The sequence below is a fragment of the Rhinatrema bivittatum genome, chromosome 9 (assembly GCF_901001135.1).
Source record: "Rhinatrema bivittatum chromosome 9, aRhiBiv1.1, whole genome shotgun sequence".
In the NCBI taxonomy this organism is placed as follows: Eukaryota; Metazoa; Chordata; class Amphibia; order Gymnophiona; family Rhinatrematidae; genus Rhinatrema; species Rhinatrema bivittatum.
The window spans coordinates 234,040,356-234,057,709 of record NC_042623.1 but is presented as its reverse complement, the minus strand read 5'-3'; the positions used below and the strand labels follow the sequence as shown (position 1 = coordinate 234,057,709).

At 44.2% G+C, this 17,354-nt stretch overlaps 1 protein-coding gene across 17 annotated transcripts in view; it reads right to left on the bottom strand.

The window, feature by feature from the left end:
• Positions 1-17,354, bottom strand: part of DLG1 (discs large MAGUK scaffold protein 1) — an 890,153-nt gene that overhangs the window by 427,777 nt on the left and 445,022 nt on the right. The window lies entirely within an intron of this gene.

Here is a 17,354-nt window from a genome sequence, read left to right as displayed (position 1 = left end):
TCTGTTCCTTGTCACCTTAAACCAGCTGGTCATTTTAGCTGTACAGCCTAAGCTTAAACAAATTGAAAACAACAGTTGTTTCAACACAGGAAAGAGAAGAAATTGGTTATTTTAATGAAGCCTCTACAAATCAGCATCTAAATGTTAAACAGAAATCAGAAATATGTATCCATCCATAATTCCTTTTGTGTCACTTTTATTAAACTTACCAATGTATATTTGTAATACTAACATTTCAACCTATTTGCACAGCCACAAAAAAATTCCAGAAAAAAGCTATACCCAGTTGAAAAGGGAGCCCAAAGATTTGAAGACAAGAGTGGGAGCCAAATTAAAGTAAAATAGGACATGTATTTCAGGTCCAACAGCACTAATTATATCGCAATGTCAAAGAGGAGCACCCGGGAGGAGGTGTGGCGCTTTATGTCCAGGATGGCATAGAGTCCAACAGGATAAACATCCTGCATGAGATTAAATACAAAATTGAATCTTTATGGGTAGAAATCCCTTGCGTGTCGGGGAAGACTATAGTGATAGGGGTATACTACCGACCACTGGTCAAGATGGTGAGACGGACAGTGAAATGCTAAGAGAAATTAGGGAAGCTAACCAAATTGGTAGTGCAGTAATAATGGGAGACTTCAATTACCCCAATATTGACTGGGTAAATGTATCATTGGGACACGCTAGAGAGATAACGTTCCTGGATGGAATAAATGATAGCTTTATGGAGCAATTGGTTCAGGAACCGACGAGAGAGGGAGCAATTTTAGATCTAATTCTCAGTGGAGCACAGGACTTGGTGAGAGAGGTAACGGTGGTGGGGCCACTTGGCAATAGTGATCATAATATGATCAAATTTGATTTAATGACTGGAAGAGGAAGTGTGCGCAAATCCAAGGCTCTCGTGCTAATCTTTCAAAAGGGAAACTTTGATAAAATGAGAAAAATTGTTAGAAAAAAACTGAAAGGAGCAGCTACAAAAGTAAAAAATGTCCAAGAGGCGAGGTCATTGTTAAAAAATACCATTCTAGAAGCACAGTCTAGATGTATTCCACACATTAAGAAAGGTGGAAAGAAGGCAAAACGATTACTGGCATTCTTAAAAGGGGAGGTGAAAGAATCTATTTTACCCAAAAGATCTTCAAGAGAAGAAAATAGGATAAAGCATAAACGGTGGCAAGTTAAATGTAAGACATTGATAAGACAGGCTAAGAGAGAATTTGAAAAGAAATTGGCTGTAGAGGCAAAAACTCACAGTAAAAACTTTTTAAAATATATCCGAAGCAGAAAGCCTGTGAGGGAGTCAGTTGGACAGTTAGATGATCGAGGGGTTAAAGGGGCACTTAGAGAAGATAAGGCCGTCGCTTCTTTAACTGCCGCAGCACACTGAACCGACGATTTCAATGTGTTATCCACTATGACGCCTAGATCTCTTTCTTGGGTTGTAGCACCTAATATGGAACCCAACATTGTGTAATTATAGCATGGGTTGTTTTTCCCTATATGCATCACCTTGCACTTATCCACATTAAATTTCATCTGCCATTTGGATGCCCAATTTTCCAATCTCACAAGGTCTTCCTGCAATTTATCACAATCTACTTGTGGTTTAACTACTCTGAACAATTATGTCTCATCTGCAAATTTGATTATCTCACTCGTCGTATTTCTTTCCAGATCATTTATAAATATATTGAAAAGTAAGGGTCCCAATATAGATCCCTGAGGAACTCCACTGTCCACTCCCTTCCACTGAGAAAATTGTCCATTTAATCCTACTCTCTGTTTCCTGTCTTTTAGCCAGTTTGCAGTCCAGGAAAGGACTTCGCCACCTATCCCATGACTTTTTACTTTTCCTAGAAGCCTCTCATGAGGAACTTTGATAAACGCCTTCTGAAAATCCAAGTATACTACATCTACCGGTTCACCTTTATCCACATGTTTATTAACTCCTTCAAAAAAGTGAAGCAGATTTGTGAGGCAAGACTTGCTTTGGGTAAAGCCATGCTGACTTTGTTCCATTAAATCATGTCTTTCTATATGTTCTGTGATTTTGATGTTTAGAACACTTTCCACTATTTTCCCTGGCACTGAAGTCAGACTAACCGGTCTGTAGTTTCCCGGATCACCCCTGGAGCCCTTTTTAAATATTGGGGTTACATTTGCTATCCTCCAGTCTTCAGGAACAATGGATGATTTTAATGATAGGTTACAAATTTTTACTAATAGGTCTGAAATTTCATTTTTTAGTTCCTTCAGAACTCTGGGGTGTATACCATCCGGTCCAGGTGATTTACTACTCTTCAGTTTGTCAATCAGGCCTACCACATATTCTAGGTTCACCGTGATTTGATTCAGTCCATCTGAATCATTACCCATGAAAACCTTCTCCATTACGGGTACCTCCCCAACATCCTCTTCAGTAAACACCGAAGCAAAGAAATCATTTAACCTTTCCACAATGGCCTTATCTTCTCTAAGTGCCCCTTTAACCCCTCAATCATCTAACGGTCCAACTGACTCCCTCACAGGCTTTCTGCTTCCGATACATTTAAAAAAGTTTTTACTGTGAGGTTTTGCCTCTACAGCCAACTTCTTTTCAAATTCTCTCTTAGCCTGTCTTATCAATGTCTTACATTTAACTTGCCAACGTTTATGCTTTATCCTATTTTCTTCTGTTGGTTCCTTCTTCCAATTTTTGAATGAAGATCTTTTGGCTAAAATAGTTTCTTTCACCTGCCCTTTTAACCATGCCGGTAATCGTTTTGCCTTCTTTCCACCTTTCTTAATGTGTGGAATACATCTAGACTGTGCTTCTAGAATGGTATTTTTTAACAATGACCACGCCTCTTGGACATTTTTTACTTTTGTAGCTGCTTTCAGTTTTTTTCTAACAATTTTTCTCATTTTATCAAAGTTTCCCTTTTGAAAGTTTAATACGAGAGCCTTGGATTTGCACACTGTTCCTCTTCCAGTCATTAAATCAAATTTGATCATATTATGATCACTATTGCCAAGCGGCACCACCACCGTTACCTCTCTCACCAAGTCCTGTGCTCCACTGAGAATTAGATCTAAAATTCCTCCCTCTCTCGTCGGTTCCTGAACAAATTGCTCCATAAAGCTATCATTTATTCCATCCAGGAACATTATCTCTCTAGCGTGTCCCGATGATACATTTACCCAGTCAATATTGGGGTAATTGTAGTCTCACAAGACACTGGTGCAGGATAAATGTTAAATCACCATTCTGAGATATACTTTAATAGATCCAAAGTCAAAGAATAGCAATGTTTATACTGGCAACTCCATGAATGCAAGTTCAAGCATGTAAAGAGGTCCCCCGACACGGACCCATGTTTCGCTAGGCTGCGTCGGGGGGGACCAAGGGTACAGTCGAATCTCTAAACAGATACCCGGAGCGCTCCGGGCAAAGGTAGCGCCGGGCAAAGGTAGCGCCGGCGCCATTTTGGTTCCTGTCCCCGACGTCACGAGCGTAGAAGATCGCTCCCGGACCCCCGCTGGACCCCCAGGGACTTTTGGCCAGCTTGGGGGGGCCTCCTGACCCCCACAAGACTTGCCAAAAGTCCAGCGGGGGTCCGGGAACGACCTCCTGCACTCGAATCGTGTTGCCGTAATGAAAAATGGCGCCGGCCGTACGGCAATATGGCCGGCGCCATTTTTCATTACGGCAACACGATTCGAGTGCAGGAGGTCGTTCCCAGACCCCCACGAAATGGCGCCGGCGCTACCTTTGCCCTGTCATATGACAGGGCAAAGGTAGCGCCGGCGCCATTTCTATTAACGCACCCGTGGCCCGAGAGTGGAAGATCACAACGGGACCCCCCCCACTGGACCCCAGGTAATTTAAGACATTTGGAGGGGGTTTGGGAGGGTGGGGGATTTATTTTAAAGGGTTGAGGTGGGTTTTAGGGATGTTTTAGTGTGCCGGTTTTCCCGCCCTCCCCCTTCCCCTCCCCCCGATTTACGATTTTTGACGAAAAATCGGGGGAATTCCTATTAAATATCGCTTCTAACGATTTTTGACGATTTAAAATATATCGGACGATATTTTAAATCTTCAAAAAACGATTCACATCCCTAATCACTATAGTCTTCCCCGACACACAAGGGATTTCTACCCATAAAGATTCAATTTTGTATTTAGTCTCATGCAGGATGTTTATCCTGTTGGACTCTATGCCATCCCGGACATAAAGCGCCACACCTCCTCCCGGGTGCTCCTCTCTGTCATTGCGATATAATTTGTACCTCGGTATAGCACTGTCCCATTGGTTATCCTCTTTCCACCATGTCTCTGAGATGCCAATTAAGTCTATGTCATCATTCACTGCTATACATTATAATTCTCCCATCTTACTTCTTAGACTTCTGGCATTAGCATACCGACATTTCAAAGTTTGTTTTTTGTTTGTATTTTCATTCTGCTTTTTAATTGATAGGGATGTTAGAATTTTTTAGCTCAGGTGAGTTTTTAGTTACAGGCACTTGGACTATTTTTCTAATTATTGGAACCACAGTTGGGATGCCCTAATTCTAATGCATCATTAGTATCCTTTGAAGATACCTCTCTCCGAACCATGCGCTGATGAGCGACTGTCGGCTTTCCCCTTTGTTCTAGTTTAAAAGCTGCTCTATCTCCTTTTTAAAGGTTAGCGCCAGCAGTCTGGTTCCACCCTGGTTAAGGTGCAGCCCATCCCTTGGGAAGAGACTCCCCCTTCCCCAAAAGGTTCCCCAGTTCCTAACAAAACTGAATCCCTCTTCCTTGCACCATAGTCTCATCCACGCATTGAGACTCCGGAGCTCTGCCTGCCTCTGGTGACCTGTGCGTGGAACAGGGAGCATTTCAGAGAATGCTACCCTGGAGGTTCCGGATTTAAGCTTTCTACCTAAGAGCCTAAATTTGGCTTCCAGAACCTCCCTCCCACATTTTCCTATGTTGTTGGTGCCCACATGTACCACGACAACCGGCTCCTCCCCAGCACTGTCTAAAATCCTATCTAGGTGACGCGTGAGGTCCGCCACCTTCGCACCAGGTAGGCATGTTATCAGGCGATCCTCACGTCCACCAGCCACCCAGCTATCTACATTCCTAATAATCGAATCACCAACTATGACAGCCGACCTAACCCTTCCCTCCTGGGCAGTAGGCCTTGGAGAGATATCCTCAGTGCGAAAGGACAATGCATCACCTGGAGAGCAGGTCCTTGCTACAGGATCCTTTCCTGCTGCACCTGGTTGGTGCTCTCCCATCATGAGACCCTCTTCCTCCAAGGCAGCACCAGGGCTGCCAGTCTGAAGTTGGGACTTGACTACTATGTCCCTGAAGGTCTCATCTATATACCTCTCTGTCTGCCTCAGCTCCTCCAGGTCTGCCACTCTAGCCGCCAGAGATCAGACTCGTTCTCTGAGAGCCAGGAGCTCTTTGCATCACATGCACATGTACAACTTCTCACCGGTGGTTAGTGCAGTTAGTATAGCTGTGTTTAAAAAAGGAATGGATAAGTTCTTGGAGGAGAAGTCCATTACCTGTTATTAAGTTCACTTAGAGAATAGCCACTGCCATTAGCAATGATAACATGGAATAGACTTAGTTTTTGGGTACTTGCCAGGATCTTATGGCCTGGATTGGCCACTGTTGGAAACAGGATGCTGGGCTTGATGGACCCTTGGTCTGACCCAGTATGGCATTTTCTTATGTTCTTAATGTACAAAAATTAATGCTCAACATAGCACTGTACAAACTGAAAGTAGTTGGGTTGAGAATGGGTAATGCTTTTATGTGGAAATTCAGATCAGTATTCTCTGACACACTTAGTGCCCGTAATCACCATATTTTTACTGCTGTGCCTTTTGTGCAACTAGAGATCACCATCAAGATGTGAGAAACAGGAAGAAGCCCATCTTTCTGGTAGCACTCACCTGCATGTAATACATATCAATTCAAAAACTGGTGCTTTTGAGCAAGCTCATGTCCCAAAACAGTGCTGAACAATGCAATGTCCTACTTCCCTTTGCCCCACATTTCTCTTTCCAACCTCTGTTCTACTTATGTTTTTCCTCTCCCCTCTATGCTGAGTATCATATTTCCAGCTCTACAGCAGCACAGCACCCCAAATCCACCTTCCCATGACCTTTATCTGTTTGTTCTCTCTCTTCCTTTGCTATCAGCCCTTCTATGCTCTCCTTTCCCTCCTTCTCAGGCTGCACTACAACATGGCACTGCAACAGCACTACAGCCTGAGTGGGCCACAGGAGAGAATGGGCAGAAAGCACTTCTTTTCAGTGCTGCTGCTCCTCGCCAGTTCACATAATCAAAAGGCAACAACAGGCAATAGGAGCAGTAGCACTTAGATGCACTTTCTGTCTTCCCCTCTGTGGCTATCTTGCACTGAATCACTTGGCAAGTCTGAATTCTTGATAGCCACTGGTGAACTGGTGACCAGAAACTTCATGCCAAAAATCAAACTAAATGCTTAAATGTGGTGCTACCTCCGATAAAGTTAAAATAACAAAGATATATTCTAGAATAGAGGTTGGCATAGCCCCAGCATATGCACCATATAGTGGCATGCAAAACCTCCCAGCTGGCATGCTGCCCTCTCGTGAACACTGGCACCGTCAGTACTTTCAAAACTTGAGGGCTGGCTGTGCTAATCATGCAGTGTACAAGATGAGCACAGCTGACTCCTGAATTCTGAAAATACTTGTGGTATTAATATTTGGGAGATAGTGACATATTGGGAAGGAGTGGGCTCAAAGGCAGTACTTGCTGGAAACACCATCACACCCCTCTAACACTATCTATATAATATTCTACAATTAAACAGCAAATTCCTTTTATTATAAAATGGACTATGACTTTTTAAATAAAGTCTAACCTATCTTTATTAAAATAGCTTTAACAACTTTTTTTTTCATTTTAGATAAGGAACCAGATTTTGCTTCTATTAATCTATTTAAAATGCTAGCCTAAGCTGTTAAGGTAAATGTCCATGTTCTTTCCAGTGAAAAATATCCACCATATTTTGTTTCTACACGCTGTCATCTAATATAAAGGTCCTTTCATCTGTGATGATAGAAGGAAATGTAGAACTAAGTACGATTACTTTCTACTGAACAATCTTTGTTGCCCTTTCCTATTTATACCTGAGTAAGAAATGAACATATTTATTAAGGGCATGTGTATAATTGTGTCTCTGTTTCCACTAGCTATGGTTTAGGGATTTACTGAACCTGGAATGACATCACCAACTATTATGTTAAATAGCTCAGATTCTTTGCAGATTGCAATGGCTGTTAATAGATCAATATAAGAATATTCAAAAGATGAGGTAAATACACTTTTTAAAAAAGCATATATTTTGACTATATCCCCATCATAGTCTATATTTACTTTAGTTTTTATTTCTTGAACATTATTTATATTCCGCAATTCTCACACTGATTACAGATTACATAAGAATATGCCATACTGGGTCAGACCAAAGGTCCATCAAGCCCAGCATCCTGTGTCCAACAGTGGCCAATCCAGGCCATAAGAACCTGGCAAGTACTCAAAAACTAAGTCCATTCCATGTTACTGTTGCTAGTAATAGCAGTGGCTATTTTCTAAGTCAACTTAATTAATAGCAGGTAATAGATTTCTCCTCCAAGAACTTATCCAATCCTTTTTTAAACACAGCTACACTAACTGCACTAACCACATCCTCTGGTAACAAATTCCAGAGTTTAATTGTGCACTGAGTGAAAAACATCTTTCTCCGATTAGTTTTAAATGTGCCACATTCTACCTTCATGGAGTGCCCCCTAGTCTTTCTATCATCCGAAAGAGGAAATAACCGATTTATATTTACCCTTTCTAGCCATCTCATGATTTTAAACACCTCTATCATATCCCCTCCTCAGTTGTGTCTTCTCCAAGCTGAAAAGTCCTAACCTCTTTCGTCTTTCCTCATAGGAGAGCCTTTCTATACCCTTTATCATTTTGGTCGCCCTTCTCTGTATCTTCTCCATCGCAACTATATCTTTTTTGAGATGCAGTGACCAGAATTGTACACAGTATTCAAGGTGCGGTCTCACCATGGAGTGATACAGAGGAATTATGACATTTTCCATTATATTCACCATTCCCTTTCTAATAATTCCCAACATTCTGTTTGTTTTTTTGACTGCCACAGCACACTGAACCGATGATTTCAATGTGTTATCCACTATGACGCCTAGATCTCTTTCTTGGGTGGTAGCTCCTAATATGGAACCTAACATTGTGTAACTATAGCATGGGTTATTTTTCCCTATATGCATCACCTTGCACTTATCCACATTAAATTTCATCTGCTATTTCGTTGCCCAATTTTCTAGTCTCACAAGGTCTTCATGCAATTTATCACAATCTGCTTGTGATTTAACTACTCTGAACAATTTTGTATCACCTGCAAATTTGATTACCTCACTCGTCGTATTTCTTTCCAGATCATTTATAAATATATTGAAAAGAACGGATCCCAATACAGATCCCTGAGGCACTCCACTGCCCACTCCATTCCACTGAGAAAATTGTCCATTTAATCCTACACTCTGTTTCCTGTCTTTTAGCCAGTTTGTAATCCACGAAAGGACATCGCCACCTATCCCATGACTTTTTACTTTTCCTAGAAGCCTCTCATGAGGAACTTTGTCAAACACCTTCTGAAAATCCAAATACACTACATCTACCAGTTCACCTTTATCTACATGTTTATTAACTCCTTCAAAAAAGTGAAGCAGATTTGTGAGGCAAGACTTGCCTTGGGTAAAGCCATGCTGACTTTGTTCCATTAAACCATGTCTTTCTATGTGTTCTGTGATTTTGATATTTAGAATACTTTCCACTATTTTTCCTGGCACTGAAGTCAGGCTAACTGGTCTGTAGTTTCCCGGATCGCCCCTAGAGCCCTTTTTAAATATTGGGGTTACATTAGCCACCCTCGAAGTCTTCAGGTACAATGGATGATTTTTTTTATTTCTCAAATTTTTCAAATATACAATCAAGAATAACTTGATTAGAAAGCATGGCCTTCTAAACATATCATCCACATGAATTTTTATAACTAAGAAATACATCACATAGGCCATATTGTTCTAAGTCCTCAAAAATGAGGGAGTTTGAGCAAGAAACATTTTAAAGGCATTTCATACAAAATAATGCATTAAGAAATAATAAACGATTTCACTAGGTTAGTCTAATTCTATCTCTTACAGCCTCTCCTAGTTATTTACTGAGGAGTTGTAGCACCTTAAGTCCCCTCTAGTTGTTTCTCTGTAATAAACTTTCAGGTGTGATGACTGGAAAAAACAATACTTTTCATTGTGATATGTAATAACATTTACAGGGAAATTTTAATTTATACAATGCTCCCATTTGAAATAGTTTGGGCTTTAAGTTAAGAAATTCTTTCCTCCTTCTCTGCGTATCTCTAGTTACATCTGGAAACATTATGACATCTAACTGAAAAATGTTGTCTTTGATATTTCTAAAAAATAGTTTCTGAACCTACTCTTTATCTGAACTTAATAAAATGGAAATGATCATTGTAGCTAGTTGAGCTAATTCTTTGTTCATGGATTCCAGAATTTCAGTAAAGTTTAATGGTGTTATAGATTGATATTCTTGTTCCTTCTCTGATGTAATTCTCCAAGAAGGAACATAATAAATCTGAGTAAGAGGAAGAAGTGCTTGCTGAGGAATTTTTAAGAATTATAAGGCAAATTTATTCCACATTTCTTTAGTGGATAGGGCTAGCAACTTCGGAAAGTTTACCAGCCTTAAATTTCTATTTCGTAATTGGGTTTCCAGATTTTCCATTTTTCTGGAGAGATATTGATTTTCTTTTATTACTAATTCATTTTGAGTACTTAACCTTTTCAATTCAACAGTATTTTCGTTTATTATCTGATCTCGCATTTTATCCTCCTCAATTACCTTATTAACCTTGGTTTCCAATTTTTCAATATTATTAACTATAGGTTTTAATTGCAACTAACATATTTGTTCAATACTACTAAAGTCTCCCATATAACCTCTAAGGAAAATACAGGTGGTCTCATAATTGGTATAATTCCAGATTCATCACTAACTGAACTAGCTTCCTGAGCTAACAACAAACCCTCTATAACAGTGGTTCTCAACCTTTTTTTGGCCAGGACACACCTGACAAATGGTTCTCACATGCGTGACACACTGAACATGTTACCATCACGGGGCTAAATGTAAACATGCACTCTGCATCCAAAGGAATCCCCTCAACCCCCAGCAATGAGTGCAGAGCAGATCTAGGGCATTACCCTGTACAACTCACCATACAAAAAAGATATTCTGGTTCTGATGACATCTCAGTAAAAGCAAAACAAACTCCCTTAACTACCAGGCACAATAGCCTTCCTTATGAAAAGACAGTAATTTACCACTAATGCATATCCTATTGAGAAAACACAACAAATAAGATTAATACAAATGCCTACATGCTAGTAAAATACCTCACCTCGGTCACACACCCAGAACTGACCTTCACCAAGTACAGAAAAAAACACAAATTATAAATATGGAGACAGAAACTGGAATGGAAAACCAAAAAAGCCACTCTGCATGCAGTGCGAACCTGGAGAAATGGAAAGAGAAATATAGCACCTAACATAATCCCAGGATCTGCAATAATACACACAAACTAACCTGCACAAAGTTACACCTGTATTATAGAACACACGCAAACAGTAACAACCCTATCTAAGAAATACAACTATTAAACCAGGCCCTAAACACTAATACATTTCCTATTGGGAAAACAGAATAAGCCAAGCTGCTACAGAGCCCCACACAGAAATAATTGTAAAGTTACACCAAAAATGTTACAAAACAGCTGCTGAACAGAATAATATTCAATTAAACACTCATAAAAATATGTCCAAATATCAATAAAATATTTCGAAACAGCAGACATCGCATAATACCCAATAATTAAAATGGCAGTCAATCAAGAAAAATTAATTTAAAAAGCCACCTTTACTTACCCTCTCCAGCAACTCTCCTACTCCTTTCCCTTCCAGGCCAATAGCACTCACCAGAAGCAGCAAGGGCTGCTGAAGCTCTGTCCTTAATCTTCTTCCTTAGCGCCCACAACCAGTCACTCACAACACACACCCCCCCAATTAGACCCCTCGACCAGTCTCGGTCTCTTTCACACCAGTCATCTTCCTGACCAGTCTCTTTCTCTCACATAGAAAGAGATCACCTTCCTGAACAGTCTTGCTCTCTCAATCACACACAAAGGGGTAGATTTTCAAACTATGCGAATAGGCCTACTTTTGCTGGCGCATCAGGCGCAAGCAAAAGTACGCTGGATTTTAGTAGATACGCGCGGAGCCGCGCGTATCCACTAAAATCCTGGATCGGCGCGCGCAAGGCTATCAATTCTGTATAGCCGGTGCGCGCCGAGCCGCGTAGCCTACCCCCGTTCCCTCCAAGGCCGCTCCGAAATCGGAGCGGCCTCGGAGGGAACTTCCTTTTGCCCTCCCCTCACCTTCCCCTCCCTTCCCCTACCTAACCCACCCACCCGGCCCTGTCTAAGCCCCCCCTTACCTTTGTCGGGGGATTTACGCCTCCCAGAGGGAGGCGTAAATCCCCGCGCGTCAGCGGGCCTCCTGCGCGCCGGGACGCGACCTGGGGGCGGGTCCGGAGGTCGCGGCCACGCCCCCGGGCCGCCCCTGGTCGTAACCACGCCTCCGGGTCCGCCCCCGAAACGCTCCCGGCACGCCCCCTAAACGCCGCGCGGTTCGGGCCCGCCCCCCCAACACGCCCCCTTCGGAGAACCCCGGGACTTACACGAGTCCCGGGGTCTGCGCGCGCCAGTGAGCCTATGTAAAATAGGCTCACCGGCGCGCAGGGCCCTGCTCGCCTAAATCCGCCCGGTTTTGGGCGGATTTAGGCGAGCAGGGCTCTGAAAATCCGCCCCAAAATATCTCACACCCCCACACACAAGCTTTCACCCATTCACACCCAACCCCCACACAAGCTCTCACCCATTCACACCCAACCCCCACATAAGCTCTCACCCATTCACACCCAACCCCCACATAAGCTCTCACCCATTCACACCCAACCCCCACAAGCTCTCACCCATTCACATCCACAGACACAAGCTCTCACCCAGGCTTCCATTCACACCCACAGACACAAGCTCTCACCCAGGCTTCCATTCACACCCACACAAGCTCTCGTCCATTCACACCCACAGATACAAGCTCTCACCCAGGCACCCATTCACACCAACTCTCATCCAGGCTTCCATTCACACCCACACCCACACACTAACTCTCACCCAAGCACCCATTCACACCCACAAGCTCTCACCCAGGCTTCCATTCACACCCACAAGCTCTCTCCCAAGCACCCATTCACACCAGTTCTCATCCAGGCTTCCATTCACACCCACACACACAAGCTCTCACCCATTCACACCCACAGACACAAGCTCTCACCCATGCATCCATCACACCCACAGACATAAGCTCTCACTTAGGCACCCATTCACAACCTCAGACACAAGCTCTCAACCATGCATCCATTCACAGACACAAGCTCTCACCCATGCATTCATTCACACCCACAGACAAAAGTTCTCACCCAGGCACCCACTCACACCCTCAAGACACAAGCTCTCACCCAGGCATCCATTCACACCCTCAGACATAAGCTCTCACCCATGCATCCATTCACACACAGACACACCAGCTCTCACCAAAAACAACTTCTTCCTTCACTGCAGGGATGGGCTCCAGTTCCGCCGCAGCTTTAATCCGGCGGGCCTTCTTTTTTCGGCACCACGGGAATGGGCGCCTCAGTCGGGGGTTGGGTTTCCTCTTCGCTGCTAAGGGTCAGGTTTTCCTCTTCACCGCTACGGGGATGGGCTCCCGTAGCGGCCTTGCACCGTTAGGGTCGGGTTTTCTCCTTCACCGCTACGGGGATGGGCTCCCGTAGCAGCCTTGCTTCGTCGGGGTTCTACATTGCCATTCCTCCCACCCCACTCCTGGGCTATGCCATGCCTGCCTCACCGGCAAATCAAAGGCTTCCTCCCTTCTTCCTACTCCCACTGACAGGTGGAAGGGAGGAGGCTTCCGATTGGCCTGCACAGGGGAAGGCAGAATGGAGGAGGCTTCCCATTGGCAGTGGGGGTTGGAAGAAAGGAGGCTTTCAATTGGCCCGCGGGGGCTGGAAAAAGGGAGAAGGAAAGTACAACGGGGCAGTGGGACACCTGCCGGTGTTTGGCGACACACTGGTGTGTCGCGACACACCGGTTGAGAAGCACTGCTCTATAACATTCCCCTGTTCAGTATTAACCATGCTGGTCACTCCTGCAGATGGTACCAGAGTTGGTCCCAAACCACTGCCCTGTTCGCCACTTTTTTCAAGGGGCGACAGAGTGTCCTGAAGGGACTCCAATCTCATCATTGCAGGGTTCTCAGGGGGGCTCTTTGGGCCGGGGACACGAGATGTCCAAGTCACGAAGAGCTGCAGCGCCTTCCTGTATCACTTCAAGTGACATTTCACCCAGCTTTATGACTCCCCTTCTGATGTGGGTGTCCATTAGGCCCAACATCGGACTCGCCAGTGTACTTCGATTGTAACCCTCTCTCTCTAGCCCTTCGTTTGCGGGCTGAGTGTGGCATACCTTTAAGGAAGGAATATCAAGACAATGAAAAACAAAAGTACTTAGTTGAGTGGATCGTCTGACTTCAAATTCCCTCAGGTGGAGACAGGGAAGCTGAGAAAGGCTCTTAGAAGTAACAAAAGCTGAAATAATGAAACCAAAGCCGTGCGCCCCCATTGGCGCGCGGAGCTTCGGCAACGTGCCGGCTGCACGCCACAGGGAGGCAGGTTTTAAGCCTCCTACGACGTCGCTGGTTGATGTCGTCGCACAAAGGGTATTTCCCTCGGCTCACCACGTCAGTGTTTTGGATTCCCTCCGGCCCAGACAGGCCTCCGGAGTGCTTCCAAGACACCACTCTCCAGACAATCAGTCTCTCTCTTTCCTGGTCTCCTGGGGAAAGGATTTGGGGAGGCAGGTTTTAAGACTCCTCCGACGTCGCTGGTTGATGATGTCGCACAAAGGGTGTGACCTCGGCTCACCAAAGTCGGCATTTCGGATTCTCTCCAGCCCCGACATGCCTCCGGACTGCTTCCAAGACACCAGACATTCAATCTCTCTCTTTCCCGGTCTCCTGGGGAAAGGATTTGGGAGGTGGGTTTTAAGCCTCCTCTGACGTCACTGGTTGTGGACGTCGCGTCCTCGGCTCACCACGTCGGCGTTTCGGATTCTCTCCGGCCCCGACAGGCCTCTGGACTGCTTCTAAGACACCACTCTCCAGACGTTCAGTCTCTCTCTTTCCCAGTCTCCTCACAATGGATGATTTTAATGATAGGTTACAATTTTTTACTAGTAGGTCTGAAATTTCATTTTTTAGTTCCTTCAGAACTCTGGGGTGTATACCATCTGGTCCAGGTGATTTACTACTCTTCAGTTTGTCAATCAGGCCTACCACATCTTCTAGGTTTACTATATCTGAATCATTACTCATGAAAACCTTCTCCGGTACGGGTACCTCCACAACATCCTCTTCAGTAAACACCGAAGCAAAGAAATCATTTAATCTTTCTGCGATGGCCCTATCTTCTCTAAGTGCCCCTTGTGCCCCTTTAACCCCTCGATCATCTAACGGTCCAACTGACTCCCTCACAGGCTTTCTGCTTCGGATATATTTTTAAATGTTTTTACTGTGAGTTTTTGCCTCTACTGCCAACTTCTTTTCAAATTCTCTCAGCCTATCTTATCGATGTCTTACATTTAACTTGCCAACGCTTATGCATTATCCTATTTTCTTCTGTTGGATCCTTCTTCCAATTTTTGAATGAAGATCTCTTGGCTAAAATAGCTTCTTTCACCTCCCCTTTTAACCATGCAGGGAATCGTTTTGCCTTCTTTCCACCTTTAATGTGTGGCATACATCTGGACTGTGCTTCTAGAATGGTATTTTTTTTTTATTTTTTTTAACAATGACCACACCTCTTGCACACTTTTTACCTTTGTAGCTGCTCCTTTCCGTTTTTTCTATTTTTCTTATTTTATCAAAGTTTCCCTTTTGAAAGTTTAGCACTAGAGCCCTGGACTTGCTTACTGTCCCCCTTCCAGTCATTAATTCAAATAATCATATTATGATCACTATTGCCAAGCGGCCTCACCACTGTTACCTCTCTCACCGAATCCTGTGCTCCACTGAGAATTAGATCTAAAATTGCTCCCTCTCTTGTCGGTTCCTGAACCAATTGCTCCATAAAACTGTCATTTATTCCATCCAGGAACTTTATCTCTCTAGCATGTCCCGATGATACATTTACCCATTCAATATTGGGGTAATTGAAATCTCCCATTATTACCGTACTACCAATTTGGTTAGCTTCCCTAATTTCTCTTAGCATTTCACTGTCCGTCTCACCATCTTGACCAGGTGGACGGTAGTATACTCCTATCACTATAGTCTTCCCCGACACACAAGGGATTTCTACCCATAAAGATTCAATTTTGCATTTAGTCTCATGCAGGATGTTTATCCTGTTGGACTCTATGCATTCCAGACATAAAGCGCCCACACCGCCTCCCAGGTGCTCCTCTCTGTCATTGCGATATAATTTGTACCCCGGTAGAGCACTGTCCCATTGGTTGTCCTCCTTCCACCATGTCTCTGAGATGCCAATTAAGTCTATGTCTTCATTCACTGCTATACATTCTAATTCTCCCATCTTATTACCTAGACTTCTGGCATTAGCATACAAACATTTCAAAGTTTGTTTTTTGTTTGTATTTTCATTCTGCTTTTTAATTGATAGGGATAAGTTAGAATTTTTTTGCTCAGGTGAGTTTTTAGTTACAGATATTGGGATATCTGATGTCACTGGTAGGACCGATTATTCTTGCCCATCCTGTCATCATTTTCTTCAGAATAAAGGACTTAGTGGGGTCACCGCACCCCCTTGCCTTAAAGAAGAACGACAGTCCAGCCAAGTGTTTAATTACGGCGTTCCAAATACACCGTTTTCCTTTGACTTGGCGACATATTTGATGGTCAATTCATCGCTGAGCCTCGTCTCCATCCGTTCTCTCTTAGGAAGTTAGTCACGTAATCGTAGCCTCGGCAGTATGACTTCCATGTGGATGGTGCAACAGATCTGCGTACTAACTCCAAGGTGGATGCAGACCAATTTTCCATAAGTGTGCCGGCATTGTTGTCCCTGCTTCTTCTGCTGCTGGTACCTGCTTACGAAACAAATGCCATTTAGCACGAGATAAAGCATCCTCCGCGCCACTGCATATCCCGCACCTATGGAAGGAAGCAGGAAGTGCAGGACCACGGACAGCGGCCCTGACGAGGCTGACGCAGGAGCCGAAGCAGGAAGCTGAACGGGCCGCAGACAGGCCCCGACATGGGAGGCAGCATCTGAACCGCGAAGAGAAGCTGGGAGCGGCTCCTGCCGCGGAGGTGGAAGCTTCAAAGCGGCCTCCAAGCCGCGACCAGGCCTAGGGACTTTGGTGGCTCCCTGCCACCACTGAGGAGGCAAAAGGTGGATCCTGCCACGGGAAGGCCTGCCACGAGTGGCTCCATGCTGCGAAGAAGATGGCGTCATTGGCTTCTTGGCCGGAAGTAGGAGCAGCGGCGGTGGCAGGCCTGCCGCGGAACACTGCGGCGGAACACTGCGGCGGCTCCTGCCGCAAGAAGACAGCAACGGTGGCCTCCTGGCTGCATCGGTGTACAGCGGAAATCGGTGGCAAGAAGGCGGCCTCCCGGCCGTGGAGGGTAAGAGGCTGCCCGTAGCTCCGGCTGCGGGCAGCATCGCAACACCAAGGTCCATCAAGCCCTGTGTCCTGTATCCAACAGTGGCCAATCCAAGTCACAAGTACCTGGCAAGTACCTAAACATTAAATAAATCTCAAGCTACTATTGCTTATTAATTATTAGCAATTTATGGATTTTTCCCCTAGGAACTTATCCTTTTTCAAACCTAGTTACACTAACTGCTGTAACAACATTCTCTGGCAATAAATTCCAGAGCTTAACTATGTGCTGAGTGAAAAAGAATTTTCTTTGATTTGTTTTAAATGAGGTACTTGCTAACTTCATGGAATTCCTCTTTGTCCAACTATTATCTGAGATAGTAAATAACCGATTTACATTAAACTTGTTCAAGTCCTTTCATGATGTTGTAGACCTCTATCATATCCCCCCCACTCAGTCGTCTTCTC